Below are 15,479 nucleotides of genomic sequence, written 5' to 3' on the forward strand. Positions count from 1 at the left end.
AAACTGTTTTTAAATATGCCTCATTCTCCCTTTGATACAAGTCAGCCATGATGTCCTATTTCACATTCATTTCTTCCCACTCATTCAACTGATCAATGGTTCCCAAGGCACCTGTTTATCTTATTTTCCTCTACTTCAGTCTTCTCCATGGTGTCTCAAGTCTTTCATGTAACTCAAGCATTATTTTCAATCCAGTGCCTCCTAAAACATCCACAAGAAGGATCTTAAAAGAAAAAACAATCTATTAAAAATCTTGTATTCATTTTGGTGTGGGATTTTCTAAAGGAGGGCAGTAGTTTATAGAGCTGAACTCTCCTGAATTCCTTTCTAAAATCTCACTTCTAAGTCAAGAATGGTGTTTCTGTGGGGACAGTAAGTAGGACCCAGTGAACGCACGGTCAGAGTGTCTCTGCTCAGTTTCATGGTACAAGGTGTCTATATGGCTACTCTGAGCAAGGACTGATGTCTATTTCACACTCAGGAGTTAGAAAGGGAAATCGAGGAGACAGGGCGTTCAACTGCACTGGGCCAGGAAAGAGGCGGAACATTCACCAGGTGGGATCAGCTGGAAGAGGGAGGCAGTGGCAGGTCAGTTGTAAAAGCAGCTGCTTGTGTATCTTCATCTTTGGAGATTTTCAAGACCCAAATGGATAAAGCCCTGAGTAACCATGTCTGATCTCATAGCTGACCCTGCTTTGAACAGGGTGGGTCAAGAGACTCCCTGAGATCCCTTCCCAGCTTACTTATCTTGTGATCCTATGCTTCTCACTGCCCTCACTTCTTAATCTGTGTCTCCCAGGTGAGAGAAAAAAAAAAACCCTAAATAACTAAATAAATCAAACACAGTTACTTAAGTTAAAAAAAAAAAATAATCTGTTTCTCTAGTGGACTTGAGAAATCCTTTAGTCCATACCCCTTCCACAAGGGAGAACCATGATACCTGTACCGTTCCTGACAGATCTACAGTTTACATTCCTTAAGATTTCCTCTGTGGAGTAATAGAGACTCAGCAGTCTCTGCTAGTAACTTATCCTGGTATGCCACTACCCATCTCAGGAAGGTTTATCCTAGCTCAGTATCTAAATCTGTCTTCCTGCAGTGTAATTTCGTAATTTCTTGTCTCAGCTATTGGACATGGAGGGCAGATGTTCTGAAACGAGGCAGAATCCCTCGTTCTTTGCAGCATCTTGTTCTGCATTTTAAAATGAATCTCAATCTTTTATCTAATCTGAACAACCCCAGTTTATTCAAACTTTCCCTGTGTTTCAAGTCACTGACCATTCTCCTTGCCCCTCTCTGCACCCTCCCCAGTTGACCACTATCCTTCAGAACATGCAGTGCCCAGAACTGGACAGCCTACTCCAGCTAAGAGTGATGCAGGGAACAGAGCAGAAAGTTGACCACACTTATCTTGCAGGCTACACTCCACACATTTGCTTTATTCACAGCATCATGAGGGCCCTTGGCTTGATCCCAACTCATAATCAGCTCTAACTATAACCTACGTTTTTTCCTTCAGAATTGGTATTGGCCCATATTCCTGCACTAAGTACACTACACGAAACATTTTATTAGTTCTGCCTAGATGTTGAACCTCCACTTCTCCTTTCTGGACAATATCCTGACTTTTCCAAGTTAGCTCTTCAACTCCCCAGATTATTTTGACTTATAATTTAAATGTAACAAACTTGCAAGTCCTTTGTAAACCTAGCAATCCCTCTATTCCACCACTTGAGTCATTAATGAAAATATTGACCGGAACTCCAGAGTTTTGCAAGTAGGAGGAAGCTGTTATTTCCTGAACTTCTCTCCTAACCTCCTTCCTCCTCATTTCAAGTCCATTTCCTTCCTCCCTCCCTAGGGCTTCTGCAGAGAGCAGGCAAGTAATGAGAGGAGAAGGCAGGCTTCAGCCAGCCCAGTAGTCAGACAGGCAATTTACTAGCAGTAAAGGCCAAGAGATAACAGGATAGAGAACTGTGATTCAAAACTGGAACTCTATATAAAGCAGCTGATATGACACCTTGTTTGCCATTTTCCTGGAGTTTTAAAAGTGTGGCATTTACATGTCTAAATCATCCTGCACACAAAGCAAGCTACGCCTGTGATCATGACATATCATACTGTCTCTTGCAGGTCAAAATAAGACGGTAGAAACAGCAGTATCTGATATTCCTACATCCCCTGTAAAAGCCTTCTGGCTGAGCTCTGCCCATTCTGGTGGCACCCATCAGACAGTCTACAGTGTCTTACCATTATACAATCTTTCTAACTCTTTTCAAATGTTCTTGCATGCTGAAACCCAGAAACTTTCAGCTTAATAGCTTAATTATGCACTCAGATAATGTAAATACAATACTTTGGCTGCTGTAAAAAAATTCCTATTTTGTCTGCTGGCAGAGTGTCTAAGTGTGAAGCAATCTGGAGTGAGGAAAATTCTGCCTTATTCTGAATGGAGCCAGAAATCTTGATAATGTTCAGTTGCATTTGAGTTCTTTCAATTTTGTGGTATTGCCAAATACTGGTGCCCGCTTCCTAACTGTTTAATGTCTGTTTTAAGACAGTGCCAGAATCAAGGCCAAAGCTAGTAGTCTTTATGGAAGGGTTAAAAAAAATAATACTTATTTATGGAAATTATTATGAGTATCAAAAATGAAAGTACTAGTCTATTGCTAGTATAAGTCAAAGTGGGAACTCTACACTTTAGAATAGAGATTGCATGCACATTAGACAAAAATTCAACTATTTTTTTTTTTAATAATTTCAAAGCCAGGAAGGAGGAAGATTCCTGAGGTTTCCAGACCAGGGAAGCATTTTCAGCTTAGTTTAAAGAAGAATTGCAGGCTTGCCCTGGCACCTGGCAGTAGCAATACAGGCAAAACATCTCAAGGCATCTCCTCCCTTTTCATGATAACTTTTTCACAGCAGTGCTAGGGTAAAATAATGACAATTTCACATCCCTGCTGCCAGCTCTTACCCATTGTACCAGAGCATTATAAACATTTGGCAGCCATCCAACAAGCCAGAACTTAAAATCATTTAGCGGAAAAATAAAGTAGGGGTGTTTGCCAGTTTCTTTTTAAGCCAAATAAATTTCCCAGTCAGGTTCACCACTTCCTTGTGCAAGAGCTTGTGCTAGAAAAGCAGCCGTTAACACAAGGGGGAAGACTACATGAGTTGCATTATTAGCCAACCTCTAGCTGCAGTCTCAGAATCCCAAAAGACACATTAGCATGTTTTGAGCAGTAGGTTAGCGGGAGGGAGGATTCTGTCACTGAATTCAAACTGGGTCTCACTCACACTAGCTGCACACCACTATGCTGCTCTCAATTTTCATCCCTGTAAGGGAAAAATCAAGACCAATGAGTTAATGAAATGTCGGGTGAAGAATCAGCTAAACATGTCAAAATGCCACAAAAAATATTGCTCCCAGAAGAGAAAGAATCAAGAGTTCACCAGAAATGGCATATGGCTGGTGATCATTATCAAAAACCAAAAAAGAAAAAGAAAAGAAAAGAAAGAAAGAAAGAAAGAAAGAAAGAAAGAAAGAAAGAAAGAAAGAAAGAAAGAAAGAAAGAAAGAAAGAAAGAAAGAAAGAAAGAAAGAAAGAAAGAAAGAAAGAAAGAAAGAAAGGTCTTCTCCCACCCCACAATTCAGTCAGATCCTTTCCTGGCTACCACTCTAAAATGATAAATTACATACATTACAAAAGATTCCAAAATACATGTGGCAGTCCCTCTAGTTCAGGTTTATTTAAGGTGTTTTCAAATAAGTGGACAACTGAGGAATCTCCCGTATAGTTGAACCTCAATAGTATTGAATCATAAAAAGTAACGGCAACCGACTCTTAACCATAAAGATCAAATCCAAACCTCACCTCACCTCTTCTTAAATGTCATTCTGCTATCATCCTTCTCTTCATTAACTTTTCTTTCCATGTCATGTTTTTCATTATCAATTCTATTCAGTGAGCATAGCTCTGCAATTAATTTTGCAGTGTTTTTGTTCACTTTCTTCCCCCAGCCCATAATCACATATAGTGTGTCTTTCTGTAAGAAACAAGCTTAACAGGGTTAACAGATGCCAGTATTATACAGCACAGGCATGGAATCCGAATACCTAACAGACTGTTACATGGTTACACAAAAAAAAAAAAAAGTCGCTTTCTCTTGTATAACCTTATTACAAGATAGAACAGATACAGAATGAAGCAAGATGAATTTTAATCTGCAATAGAAATGGTCTCTTCTGGATTATAGTCCTTGTATTAAGAAATCAAAATAAATTTCAAGTGGATAATAAAACTGAAGTTTTGTTGTCTTCTTATAAAAGGTCAGTTCCTTATTGATGTAAATCAGCTGAATTGTATTTCATACCATAACATTTATCTGCATCAGTGAAGGATCTCTAAACACAGGGAAAATAGTCTCTCAGTTAAGACTCTAGTCTAAGAATGAGGAGCTTGGAGTTAGTTCCCAGCTGTGCCACCACTGTTCTGCATGAACTTTAAATGCAAATCCCCTCATTCTGAACACCTATTTCTGCTCTACAAAATTGTTGTTATCAAAGCGGTAGAAACATAGTACTCATCCTTTTTTCCCCCTAACTACTTATCCGGTCTCTGTTGGCTAGTCAAAAAAAACTCTGTGATTCACACTGGGATTCTGTCCACACCAAAAGAGATTCCTAGTAAAACTGTCTAGTAAAACTAAATCTCCTTCACCACTGTCCTTCTAACATCTAGGCTCCTTCCAAGACCCTTCACAATTTAGTTACTTTTTTTCCTCTGTTCTTACTCTTCGGCTTACTTGTTCAACTACCTGTTTTCTTTTCAGCTCCAACAACTAACAAAAGATGTACCCCTCAGGCATCATTTAAAATCCAGATACACTCAAAATTCTTTAGCCAAAGTAATAGTTACTCACTCTGAACCTTATGATTTTAGTGCCGCTATCTCCCTTTAGTGCTGGTCATTTTTAAATTGCATAAGAACTGTCCCCTCAAAAACAGGATAGTGCAAATATTCTCATAAATTTGAAGGAACTACTATGCCAAATATAAGCACCACAAAAGTCTACAAATAGGAAGGGCAGTGAATTCATTTTGGGTTGCTCATAGGCCCAAGAAAGCAGTTTCATTCAGTCTGAGATCAGAAAAGGACACTTAAAAATATGTAGCTGTTCTCAAGAAGGCGGCATTCAAAAAGGCTGTTGCTTGTGCTGCTGATCTGGGGCTACAGAGATAAACAAAATTATACCCACGTTCAAAGCTCAGGCACCCGGGGGAATTAAATAAACCAGACAAAGATCTGACAAATCTTCCAAACAGGATCATGTGAATGAATGAACATGCACTCAGATGGCATAAATATGATAGCAGAGAAAGGGATCTCAAGTTTCCTGAAAGCTAATAAGCCTAAGTTATATCTTCCTCCATAGGTCAGAAAAGGATCAGGAAATTTTGAACACTGGGTCTGTATGTCCAATGTTTTTTATTATGACAGGGCCAAGGAGAAATCATAATGTCAAACCTCCAAGATGCACTCATCTACTTTTTCTTTCTGTCATTCTTTCTGCCTTAGCCTGAGAGAGCAAAGCCCTTGTACTAAAGTATTTACAGCACTGCACTAGATGTAGAAAAGAGCAGATTGTCAGACAGTCTTGGCAAAAAAAACAATATGAAAGTGATCTATATGGAGCAGATTGTTAAAAATCAGCTGGCCTGAACTTGTTCACACAGAAATAACTACATAATATGAAAAAATAGGCAAGCAAATTGCAGAAAAAGATGCTTAAAATATTTGCACAGAGAAAGAGATAAAAATCTTTTAAATTATCTGCTGTGAATTGCTCCCCAGTTTCAGCACTGCAGTGTGTTCTACTATTTGATCAGGAAAAATAATTAGACTTTCAAAGTAATTCAAAGATACCTCAATAACCTTGCACTAATCTGCAAGGTCTGGAAATCAAGCTGAGATCTCACGACAGGATTGGTATAAATAGGGAAAATATTTAATGACTATAATGATTATCTATACTGTTAGGGATAAATGGATGGTTAAGCTTTATGAATTTGCTTGCCGTTATGCAACAACTTATATAAATACACCAAGTATCTATAGGACAACAGAACAAACATGCCTTTCTCTCATTCCTTTTAACAGAGTTAAACTTAAGTTTCCCAAATGTCTTGGCTTAGGTTATCCACAAAGCATTATCCACAATTTTGTTTTTGAAAAATGATTCAAGATTCCAAGGAGGTGAAGGAGTATCAGCCCAGCTGCAGGTGAAGTGTAAGACCTGGTTTATCCTTCCAGATGCACCCAGAAACAACAGACTTATACTTTTGCAGAATAGTCTGTCCAAATGAGGTGACATAAAGTAAAATATTTTATTGCTGTTTTTTTAGAAATAATAATAAAAACAACTCACTGCACCCCAGCATATGCTCCTAATGATAATGCAACCAGGTGAAGCTGTAAGGAAATCCAGCATTTTCATAGAGGAAAATACACATGACTAAAGCCTAGGAGCAAAACTGTGTAAGCAATTTTTTTTTTAAGCAAACAAAGTAAAAATCGCATTCGGTTAACAAAATTAATGTCATTTTTTGGTCAACCAGAAAGCTATATTTCTTTTTCTCCTCTGCTTAATAGAGTTTAAACACTTCTCTTCAGCTTTCTAGTGCTTAGTCTAACTACTTCATTAGGGTTATTTCTAAGCCAGCCTATTCAGACCTGAAGTCATTTTGAAAATGAAAGAAGCAAGGACTAAATGAAAAAAATCTGTTATTGTATTTTTATGTAATAGTACAAGAATGGAATAACAAGATTCAATTGTGCTGCCTGCCTGAGAGGCCAGGAACCCTGCCTGCAGCCCTGGAGGCATGCACCCTTCTCCTGCCCTGCAGCCTGCTGCACTCTGGGTTCCACAGCCCTCCTTCCCTCCTGCTTACGTGAGGAGGAGGGAGAGGCCTTACCTTCTCCAGGATGGACATGATGAAAAATAATTCTAACTAAGAAGGTGAAAATGTTCATTTCAGCAGTTAGGAAATAAGCCCATATTTTTGTTGTTGGTTTGTTCCCCGCCCCCCCCTCCTCCCCCCCAACTTTTAGATAAAACTGTTGCATAAATTCTAGTTAAACTCACAAATCATTTCAGAACAATTGAAATGACATAGCTTGGGGAATTATTTGCTGGGGAAAAAATAAAATAAAAAAATTAACAGTTCTACTCTGGAAAGAACTCCTCTGCATTCTCTTCCTGGCTATGCCACAAGCTTGTTTGTCTGATTAGTTAAGTTATTCAAATTCTCTTTGCCTGACTTCTCTTATTGTTCACGCACTGATCATGACGCTGCCTGTCTCTAAGGGTGCTGCAAAGCTGCATCAAGAATATCAAAGGTCTTTGAGATTCCTGTATGGAAGACATCATGGAAATGCAAAAAATAAGATCTTGCACTGAGCAGCAAAAATGTCTTCTATTCCTTTGAATATGAGATAGAGGGAAGAATCAAATATACAGAGCCAGATCTATCTCCAGAAAATAGAAATTGAGAAAATCTACACTCTAAAGAGCGTAATACTGTAACACGCATTGCTGGATTTAATAAAGATTCATTAATTCAATGACAAAATTTTGCTGCTGTCCAAAACTATCATTCCATCAAATTTTTAACTCCTTGCTGTAGGAATTTAAAATATATATTTTATGATATCTTAATGTTTTGTGGCAAAAAGCTGCAATCTCGTTTTAAATTGTTTCAAAGGAGTATTTAATTTAGATTTAATTAGAAATATGCATGACAACTGATTGCTTTAAGTTTGTTGACAGAAGCCCCATCCAGCAGCTCTACCATCAGAGCATGCAAAAACCTACAAGAGGAACTATGATGTTGTGCAGAGCTCTCTGAATAGCCTGTAAGAAGTCTTTCAGGCTACCAACATTGACGCTCCTTCTTTTTTCAAATTGGTCACCAATAGATCACCTTTTTTCCCTAAAGGTTAACCCACCCATTCTGCTGGGGTGGACGGTGCCCTTGATTAACCACATTTCTCACGGAAGGTCATGAGTAACAGCCTGACTTCCACCTCTAAAGGCACTAGACTCCCTCTATAAATGATAATCTGTAAAGGCAGCAGGAATGGAGGAGGACTTGCACATTAGCAGCAAGGTTGAGCTGATGCAGGTGGTCATAACTTACTGCAGATGGAAGTATAAATTGCTAACATCTCTCGCAGGACCATAGCATTAAGTATGTCTGTACAATACCATATGTAAGAGTTTGAAACCGCAATGACTTCCTCAGAAGAAGCATTGTTTAGGGAACTGAATGGTGAATTTTTTTCTTTCATCTAGAGGAAAAGGTCCCAAAGGAAGAGGGTGATGAGATGTTTGTTTATCATTTTTAAATGAGCTGCTAGAAAAGAAAAGAAATGCTGAAACATTTTCATCCTGGAAAGAGAAGAGACATTGTGGTCTTCTATTTTTATCACTTAACAAGCCAATGGCATAAAAATAGTAAAAGATCTTCACCATATGCTAAGACAAGGTATGTGTTGCAGGAGAGTGAAATGGCTCTCTTGCCCACAGTTTAGAAAGAGAGAGTGAGTTCGTGGGTTCTTCAAGGGTCTAAGTTAAAATGACATCTATTTAAATTGCAACTGTGCACTTCTTGTTTGAAATGTAACAGACTTCATAAGCTTCATACCTAAAACTCAGGAAGAGAAACCACCCATGGCTTCAATCTACGATTTCAGGGAAGAAATTGGGGTAGATCGTGAACATATGCAGTGCGGTTCTGGGAATCTCTACAGATGCCATTAACCCACCAAATGCTAAATACTGAAGAAGATGCTCTGCTAGGCTGGAAGCAGAGAGATTTTACCCAGTTTCTGATTTAGGGATGTAGCAGTTCTACAAGGAAGATTACCAAATCATCCATTCAGATTCTCCTTGTACCTCTGATTTAACCTGCTTCTTCCCAAATCACGCTGAGTTCTCCAGACACTGTCCCAGATGCACAAAGATTAAATCTGTTTTTCTAGGCTAAAGAGCCTCTGTAGCATCACAGGGGTAAGGCTCAGATTTGGTGCAATAGCAATACAAGTTGTTCTACCCTTAAAAAATATTTAATCCACCAAATATCATAAACACTAATGCAAACATTTTAATAAGCTACTGTGTAGCCATTAAATATTGAAGTCTGTTCTTAATTAAGTGCTTTGTTTGACATTAAAATCCTCATTCTCAGTGCAAGATTTAGCTCTGTTCCAACACAAGGGCAGCAGCATGACATGATGTGTTAGACCATCTGTGTTTACAATCACTGCCTTTCCTAATGTATATAGGAAAATGAGGTCAAGCCTGAAACAGGTTGCTTTATTTAGTTAGAAGATAGCTCAGGCTGTTACTAGACATCAAAATCCATGACTTTTTATAGGCCTGACCAATTACAGAAATGAACTGCTCCACTGAAGTAGCACTTCTGAAAGTTTTTCACATTTCTTTGAAAAAGATGCGGTGTTATAGAATTACATAAAATTATCCATTTTTTTCCTGCTATAAGCACCTGTGAAAATGGGTATGCTGAAAACTAGAAGAAAACACAACAGTCTGTTTTTTCAAGATTTTATAAAATCTAAACCAAGTCCCCCATTGACTTTTTTTCTTTCCCTTTGGTTTATAGAGTTTGTACTTCAAACAAAATTTAGGTGATGCACAATTTCACTTTAAAATTACATCTTCCAGGCCAACCCAACTTCTAAATATCCTTTTACCATTATTATTTCTAAACACAAGGGTAATTACTGGCAGATTAATAGAAGATGGAATTCAGCTATACAGTCATTACCAGAAAGAATTATACCATCATAAGTCCTACTTATATTGCATTAGTAAGGATATCGTTACTGAAAGAGGCCAAACCCGTAGATGAGGGAAAGGCTTGCCATGGGCAGAGAGGGAAGACAAAAACATCATAGCACCATGGAGAAGTTCATGCTAATTCCTACAACAAAACAAAGCCACTCCTTGTGAGAATTGTAGCCACCACTACCAGCAGGCTGTGGAAATTCATATGGAAGGCATGAGGTCTCTCAGTTTCCCTTAAAGTTAATGTATTCTGGAAAAAAAATGTACAATCTGAGAGACTACTTCCTGCAAATATAGGTACGTCACCTACCTCTACAACCCTATACCTAAGGGCAATAAACTTTTCCCAAGATTAGCAAATGAAATTCAGAGGGTAGTTTTAAGTGCTGACAAGATACAACTCCCCAAACTGCCCAGAGTTACGTCTCATCCCAGGCAAAAAGACACCAAGCAATTCAATTCTGAAATTCTAGGCTGCTATTTCCTCACAATTTTTGGTGGTTTCCTAAAATTATCACATGACTACAATGCCTGTAGCCATGTGATAATTTGGCATTCTTTTAGAAAAACAGTCATGCCTCTAACTTTCAAAGTTTCAAAAGAAAATTCAAAAAAATGTAAACTATACTAGCTTGTATAGCCAGATGGCAAATAAAATTTAAAGAAAGCAACTGAAATGTATTTAGAATCTCTAATTATATAGGGCTTGAATTTTTATCACTAGGGCTGGCAAAGCACTAACTTCTATAAATGTATGAAAGGTTGGGATACCCAGAATGGTGAAGAATTATCTATAGTGACTCCTAGAATTATAATGAGAAAAAGATGCATTAAATCATGGTAAGAACATTTAGAAAAATAATACAAAAGTGTGGAAGATTGCAGACATCATTCTCAGACACGATTTTTCTTTTCTTTTTCCTATGCCTTTGATCTAGGGAGAGGCAATAAAAGTAATATGAGCTAAGAAAGAAAAAAAATCATATAAAAGAGAGGCATTGGAGGCCCATTAAACACAACCAGTTACAGGGAATGAAGGACAATACATGAGCAAAGAAAAAAAAAGTGCAATTTTAGATTTTTAGTCATGACTTTTTTTTTTTTAATAATTTCGGGCTAATTTCTTTAGAACAACTGTGGTTTCCTAGAATCTTTTTGATCATTTATAGACCTTGCTACACATTCTATCTCAGTAGGCTTTAATACTGCACAAAGACTTTTACCGAGCAGTTTCTAGCCCATCAACTATTTGTTCTAAATTAATCATTATAAAAAATATTTTTGCATTGCTTTGCATTTAACTTCTGATAGTTAAAGACAAATAAGTAAGTACTTGACTACAGATCCTCAAAATACTGTTTTAGAGTGATCAGGCAGGGATAAATTTGCTTAACTGACAGCACAAATGATCAAAATAATCATTTATAGGAAAGATGCACTACAGATGGCAACCAGCACTTTAACTCTCCCAGACTGCTTCTCCACTATACCCCCACTCAATCTAGAGGAAGTACTATGAAAGATGAGACAAATAGCAACGTATAGGGCTTTTTGATGAAAGAGCTAGAAAATATGCAAAGTTCACCTCCCCTTACATTGGACAAATGCCATTTCTATTAAGCTGAGGCAGCAACAGGCCAAAAAGGAAGACTTAAAACAACGCAGAAATATTGTGTTTGCTCGCTTCATAGAAGATTCTTTTGTTTCAAATGCTTTTCCATTTTAAATAGGAAAATTCTGTTTTGAAATTTACAGCAAAGTTTCAAAATATTGAAGCCATCTGTTTCAACGTTTTCCTCTGCATTTTGACTTGTTCTGTTTTTTCTAAAGTATGAAGTAAAAAGACAGTAGAAAACAAATTTTTAATAATGATCCCAAGTAAGTTTACATTGTTTTGATTGCATCTTCATACATTTTTGTACAATTTTTGTACCAGGACAGAATTTTGGCAAGCATCAGTGTATTTTGACAAGCCGATATCTTTTAAAAAAACCCAGAAAATATCCCATTGGAATAGTGCAAGTATGTTCCATCAAAAAATAGAAGAAAATATAGTTTATTTAGAAGGATTTTTATCCAACAACATTGGCTACACTCACTAGACAAAACACCTTACAATATTTAGAGCAAGCAGAGCAGTCATTTATGCACAATACTCCTAGCTTTATGGATTCATATAATCTGAAAATATGAAGACAGATCTTCCTAATACCAGTATGCATTCAATGGGTTAATTAATTTGGTCCAAAAAACCCATCGTCGTTAGCTATAATTTCACATCACCATCATTCTCTTTCTATCAAGTCTAAGTACTGTCATATGTATTATTGAATTTGTTTTCTGAAATCCCAGCACCTATGTTGTAAGAGGAGGTCTGAAACAGCCATCTTCATTCACGTCTATGACATCTAAGCATGAGTGTGAGAAATCAAGCACAGCTAAATGAGGTTTTTGAGACTGACATACCTGAGAGGAATTAATAGAGGAGGAAAAGAGGTATGGAGAATCTGAAGTGAAACTGATAACACAGATCTGAAACAGGAAATAAAAGGTTTGGTGAGATTCACCTTTCTCATCCATAAATCTTTTATCCATCAAAAATCAATCAATCAATCAATGCAGGCATGCAGATTGGTGATAAACTGACTGCCATAAGCATTTATGTGTAGAACAGGAAGTAAACTTGCCTTCCTAAGAATTGCACAGCTTCTCCTTCGAGAAAAAAATACAGAACATGGAGTCACCACTAAAATATTAATTTTTCTTAAACATTAGAAGCACTAAAATTTTGCTTTTTTATTTATTCATTATCATATGCTACTTTTACTTACAGTGGATCTTGGACTACCTGTTGGTTTCTGTTGGATATGGCCAGTCTGGGAATTCCCGAGAATTACCTGAATAAAAATATTCAATTCAATATTCAAGTTGTGTTCAGCAGAGTATAGACCACATCTGCACATAGCTTTTCTTTCTTTCTGAACTATCCTAACCACAATAGAAGGATCAGTGGGAGCACATCACTCATTCACTAATAAATAGAAATCGAAGTGGGAACTGCTGAAATGAAATCAGGAGTTAAAAGCCACTTGTTGTTATTCCCTGCACTCTATAGCATGACGCAATTATATAATAGACATAGTTAATTTCAGACATCCCAGATACAAGGTGGCTATCAAATCCTGTTCACACCAAGTACTAAATTACACCATGAGACGCCTCAGTACTTTCAATAGCACCATTAGCTGAATAAATGCTGCATAATACAAGCATTAGCATTCAAATCTGCCCATAATTTCTAAAATGAAATGTGATCACTTCGGGCACTTACTTGAAGCAGAAGGTGCTATGGTTAGTTATTAGTATTACTAACACAATCACTGAATGTATACATACAACTTCATACAAAAAAGTATATGTACAACAGGAATCTTTCATTTATTTGTTCTAAACTGACTTTACAATTCTCATTCAAAAGTTGACTTCCAAATACTTAGGGAAAGACATTTGAAGCTAGCTTTGTGATAGATAGTTTGAAAAGTGGAGATCCACATCTAGAGTCTGAATCTTCATTTAGTGACGCTAATGAGAGTGTTGTCACAAATTTTAATGGCAGAAGCAGCTACTTTTTATGATGCATTGTCACACAAGCATTCTTAAGGAAGGACTGTGTTCTTAGGGACTGAAACTTTAGCTGCAGCAGCATGCTGCTCATGTCTGAGCTCTGAGATTGCTTCGTTATTCCTCCCCTGAGAGTTCCATGGATTTGGTTCAAGCACCATTGAACGTGATGCTGTATTAATTGCCCTGGAGGGTAGCAAGGCCTTTGAACTGTGGCTGTGAGTGATATTTTGCTATAAGACATGTGTCAGCACTTGGCTGGTTAACTCTAGGGCTGGGTTGTACAGCATGCTGGGACCAAGTATCTGGAAAACTACTTTGCATCCTAATCTTACATCTGGTTTCTATCACGCTGTGAGATTGACTGGCCATTCTATCAGAGAAGCATCATTCTGGAATAGACAGTTTAAGTAAAAACATTGTACTGTCAAAGAATATTAAGGATATGGCATCATCTCTCCTAGCTCATAAAGCCAGCTGGCAGATGGAGACACCAAAGTAGTATAGTGGCTGATGCACTATCCTTTACCCTGTAGAGGAACAGTCTGCGCCCAACTCGGTACAGTAGAAAATAAAGTTAAAACAGTTCCACAGTCCCACTTGTCTCTGTGTTTGTGGGTATAAATTTTCTCTAGATGGAACTGCAAGCAGAGTCCCTATCACACAATCATCTATCGCATAATCCATTATCCTCAGTATTAGAATAGCACCAACAGGTCATAGCAGAGCTTTAGGAGTTACAGCACTCACCTGAGCATTTCAGGCTCCAGTTCAGTTCTGTCCTCCCAGAAGAGCTCCTATCCTTATCTCCTTTTCCTTTGAAGAGGAGTAAGCCAGAACACCATACTGTATCCTGCCTCCACACTCCTTTCTAAAGTCACACCACTTTGCATTATAAAGAACAGCAAGCATTGCTTCTGCAGCTGAGACCATAAGGGCATTCACCTAGTATCGAAAAATCTGCTTTCTGATTCTTAGTCTGAAACAATTTCTGTTTTATGTATACTAGGTGAAACACCTAGAAGTTACATCTAATTCATGCTCTGGCAATATCTTTGTATGGAAGGGATCATTGTCACCACCTTTTGTTCAGTCCCCAGTCCTGGAATATTTGTTATGTTGCAAACACAACAAGCTCCTTAGGGGACAAAGGTAGAGAAATGCCTAGAACGAATACAGAACATTGCCAAGACGCTAAGCTCTGGCAAGTGCAAGGCAGTCACAGCCACGCACAAAAAGAGGAATTGTAGGAGCCTGCGGGATTTCAGTGAAGCAGAATCATTTTCATGGCTAGAGGCGTGTACAGAGGGAGTTAGGGGGAGTTACACTTGCTTGTGGAATTAGTAAGGATTAAGATGTCAAGGCCCACTTTCAGTGCCTATATAATTTTTCCTATTTTGTTTCTTTTTTTTCCTTACTTTTTGCTTTCTTTCTGATTTCACAGAATCATAGACTGGTTAGAGTTGGAAGGCACCTTAAAGATCACCTAGTTCCAAACCCCCCTGCCCTGGGCAGGGACACCTCCCACTAGACCAGGCTGCTCAAAGCCCCATCCAACCTGGCCCTGAGCACCTCCAGGGATGGGGCAGCCACAGCTTCTCTGGGCAGCCTGTTCCAGTGCCTCACCACCCTCACAGGAAAGAATTTCTTCCTAATATCTAATCTAAATCTACCCTCTTCCAGTTTAAAACCATTAGCCCTCCTCCTATCACTACACTCCCTGATAAAGAGTCCCTCCTCAGCTTTCCTGTAAGTAGTGGAAGGGGCTCTAAGGTCTCCCTGGAGCCTTCTCTTCTCCAGGCTGAACAACCCCAGCTCTCTCAGCCTGTCTTCATAGCACCGGTGCTCCAGCCCTCTGGTCATCTTCATGGCCCTCCTCTGGACTCACTCCAACAGGTCCACGTCCTTCTTATGTTGGGGGGTTCAGAGCTGGACGTAGTACTCCAGGTGGGCTGTCGCCAGAGTGGAGTAGAGGGGTAGAATTACTTC

This window comes from Larus michahellis, chromosome 6 (genome assembly GCF_964199755.1).
Source record: "Larus michahellis chromosome 6, bLarMic1.1, whole genome shotgun sequence".
Lineage (NCBI taxonomy): Eukaryota > Metazoa > Chordata > Aves > Charadriiformes > Laridae > Larus > Larus michahellis.